This window comes from Bison bison, unplaced genomic scaffold (assembly GCF_000754665.1).
Source record: "Bison bison bison isolate TAMUID 2011002044 unplaced genomic scaffold, Bison_UMD1.0 scf7180017864263, whole genome shotgun sequence".
NCBI lineage: Eukaryota > Metazoa > Chordata > Mammalia > Artiodactyla > Bovidae > Bison > Bison bison.
The window spans coordinates 784,852-789,196 of NW_011494835.1; positions in this window are offsets into that span (position 1 = coordinate 784,852).

The window sequence follows — 4,345 nt, forward strand, 5'->3', positions numbered from 1 at the left end:
CTCTGATGCGGAGAGGGATTGGGGGCAGGAGGAGAAGGGGACGACAGAGGATAAGATGGCTGGATGGCACCACCAACTCGATGGACGTGAGTCTGGGTGAACTCCGGGAGATGGTAATGGGCAGGGAGGCCTGGCATGCTGCCATTCATGGTGTCACAAAGAGTCGGACACGACTGAGCAACTGAACTGAACTGAACCGAAGAGTTTTATGGGAAGAAGCTGAAGGAACTGTATAAATGAACAAGTGTGAAACTGAGGAGGCATGGTAGGGCCTGAGGATTCAGGGAATGTATGTAGCACAGAGTTAGGGACAGGCCAATACCTGCCTCCTTGAGCCCACTGCCTTCAATACTAAAGGCACTAGTGGTAAGGAACACGCCTGCCAATGCAGGAGACACAAGAGACTTGAGTTCAATCCCTGGGTTGGGATGATCCCCTGGAGAAGGGCATGGCAACCCACTCCAGTATTCTTGCCTGGAGAATCCTATGGTCAGAGGAGCCTGTCAGGCTACAGTCCATAGAATTGCACAGAGTCAGACAGGACTGAGCGACTAAGCACACCATGCTCAAGGGCCACTGATGGAGCCTAAGTGTGGGGGAAGATCTTACAGGGAGCAGGCAGAGGTGGCAGGAACAAAGATGACTCTGGGTCATTAATGAGCACTTTAGAAGCTGGAGGAGACATAGAGGGGCTTTTAGAAAGAACTCACTTTCCTGTGGGTGCAAAGCTGGCATCCACAAGACCTCATTTATACACACAGGATGGAAATACCTAGAGCTTTTAGATTATACTCGCTAGCATATCTTAGAAAGTTGCATCCACGTATACACATCAAATGCATCCTACTTCTATTTTCTTCCTGAAAACACCTCTACCAATGAAAGTGAAAGTTGCCCAGTCATGTCCATCTCTTTGCAACCTCATGGACTATACAGTCCATAGAATTCTCCATGCCAGAATACCGGAGTGAGTAGCCTTTCCTTTCTCCAGGGTATCTTCCAAACCCAGGGATCAAATCCAGGTCTCCCACATTGCAGGTAGATTCTTTACCAGCCGATCCACTAGGGAAACCCAAGAATACTGGAATGGGTAGCCTATCCCTTCTCCAGCGGATCTTCCCAACCCAGGAATTGAACCTGGTCTCCTGCCTTGCAGGCAGATTCTTTACCAGCTGAGCTATAATAAGTGACTGCACTTAAATGTTTGTTCATCTGTGATATCAACCCATAGGTCTTCTTTTATTTTTCACAGCAGCAAATTCTTCTACAGACAGACCTTCACTCAGAGGTGGTGGTTGTTGTTCAGTCACTCAGTCATGTCCGACTCTTTACAACCCCAAGGACTACAAAACAACAGGTCTCCCTGTCCTTCACTATCTCCCAGAGTTTGCCCAAACTCATGCCCATTGAGTCAAAGATGCCAGCAAACCATCTCATCCTCTGTTGCCCCCTTCTGCCCTCAATCTTTCCCAGCATCAGGGTTTTTTCTGATAAGTCAGCTCTTTGCATCAGGTGGCCAAAGTATTGGAGCTTCAGCTTCAGCATCAGTCTTTCCAATGAATCTTCAGGACTGATTTACCTTAGGATTGACTGGTTGGATCTCCTTGCAGTCCAAAGGACTCTCAAGAGTCTTCTCCAGCACCACAGTTCGAAAGCACCAATTCTTCAGCATTCAGCCTTCTTTACGGTCCAGCTCTCACACCTGCACATGACTACTGGTAAAACCATACCTTTGACTATATACACCTTTGTTGGCAAAGTGATGTCTCTGCTTTTTAATATGCTGTTTAGGTTTGTCATAGCTTTTCTTTCAAGGAGCAAGCATCTTTTAATTTCATGGCTGCAGTCACCGTACCCATGTTTTAATCAGGGTTCTCAGAGAATAAGAATTAGAATGAGACATATGGACAAACATAAAAAGAAACTTATTTATAGGAAATGGCTTACATGCTTATGGAAGCTGGAAAGTACCACAGTCTGCCATCTGGAGAGGCAGGGGAGTCAGTGGTGTAATTGAGTCCCAGCCAGAAGGCCTGAGCTTCAAGGGCTGATGGTGTAGAGTCTTGATTTGAGTCTAAAAGCCCAAGAACCAGGAGTACTGATGTCCAAGGACAGGAGAGAACAATGTCCCAGCTCAAGAAGAGACAGTACATTTATTCTTCCTTTGCCTTTTTGTTCTATTCAGACCCTCAGTAGATTGGATTATGCCTGTTCATATTAGTAAGGATGGTCCTCTTTACTCAGCCTACTGATTCAAAAGCTAATCTCTTTGGGAAACACCTTCATAGACATACCCAGAAAAAATGTTTTACCAGTTATCTGGGAAAGTCCAGTTAAGTTGATACACAACATCAACCATCTTACCACACTTCCATAATTCCCCAAGAAAACTGCATCTGCCCTCTTCCTCTGTTCTTTGTTTTACTTTGAAAGGACAACAAAAAAAAGTTGCTGAAATCACATTTATTGAGTGTGGGTGCAATACCATGCCTTATGCTTTGTATAATAGAAGCTATTCTCTGTCTCCAGGGAGATTAAAATCATGTAAGGCAAAAGAGATAATATATAAATGAGTAGAAAACAGGATGGAAGGTAATAAGTGAAAGAGGTACCTATTATATGAGCATTAAGAAAAAGACAAGTGATAACAGCAACAATATCAACATTTAAGAAGTACTTAATACATGCCAAATGCTATTCTCAATCCTCATAATAATTCACTAAGATAGTTACTATTGTTTCCATTTTTTTCAGTGAGCACACTGAGGCATAGAGAGGTTTAGTAACGTGTCCGAGGTCACACAGCTAAAAATTGACAAAGCTGGAGTACAGAATAATAATTCACTCATAAAACAAAGGAAAACTCAAACTTTCATGTTGAATTGAACACAATAAAGGCCTGGTTCCATTAACCTCTAAAAACACAATGCTGAGAATTTTCAAAAGTCTTCTTCAGCTTTTCACTTTTCACAGATTAAACTTAAAATACAACTGCTCCAGATTATGCATGATTTCTTATCCAACTTCATTTTTCCATGTTTTCATCATTGTTTTTGCACTGGTATTGTTTTTACTTTTTTCTTTATAATCAAAGTATTTCAGACAATGGGTAAAGGAGACTTTTATAGGCCAGCCTGGAAATATAATAAACAGATTTCTAAAGACCAATTTACAAATTAACACCTGAAACACCACTTCTTTGTGAATTGAGGATGTGTAAATAGGTAGATATATGTTCATTAGTATGTGCTGGGTTCTGGACTGGATACTGAAGTGGTGTTGTTGTTATTCAGTCACCCAGTTGTGTCCAACTCTTTGCAACCCTATGGACTGCAGCACGCCAGATCTCCCTGTCCCTTACCATCTCCCCAAATTTGCCCAAGTTCCTGTCCATTGTATCGGTGATGCCATCCAGCTGTCTCACCCTCTGACACCCTCTTCTTCTTTCCTCAGTCTTTCCCAGCATTAGGGACTTTTCCAATGAGTCAGCTGTTCACATCAGATGACCAAAATACTAGAGCTTCCGCTTCAGCATCAGTCCTTCCAGCGAGTATTCAGGATTTATTTCCCTTAAGACTGGCTGATTTTATCTCATTTTTGTACACTGAAGTGTACAAAGATCAATTAAGCAGAGACACTAACTTCAAGGGGTTTTTAATTTTGCTTCTAATATAGATAATATCTTCTTGGATAGGTATCTATTATTCTAGTATGTGAGAGGAAATAAGTATATAATTAAAATTTTTATTAATGAACTAGTGCCATTAAAGAAAAGCAAAATATTTTCATGTCAATTTGAAGAATTCTGTTATACATCAAATAATAGTGATAATCTTTGGACTGATGACAACAAACAACACACTTCTATGAAAATTGAGCATTATTTGGTCAAATATTGCTACTGCTAAGTGATTGACATTTATTTCATTTAAGCAAGAAGAAAGAGGAAGTACCCCTTAAAAGAAAACAAAATAACTAGCAGAAAAATTAGGAGACCACGTACACACAGGAGAAATCTGAAGCACTATGCTTTAGCTTAGTGAGGAGTTTTTGTCCCAATTTGGGAAAAAGCAATTGCAGTATAAGGATCCAGTACCTCTTGCCTCCCATTTCCTCCCACTTTATCAGATCAGATCAGATTAGTCACTCAGTCGTTTCTGACTCTTTGTGACCCCATGAATCGCAGCATGCCAGGCCTCCCTGTCCATCACCAACGCCCGGAGTTTACTCAGACTCACATCCATAGGAGTTAGTGATGCCATCCAGCCATCTCATCCTCTGTCATCCCCTTCTCCTCCTGCCCCCAATCCCTCCCGGCATCAGAGTCTTTTCCAATGAGTCAACT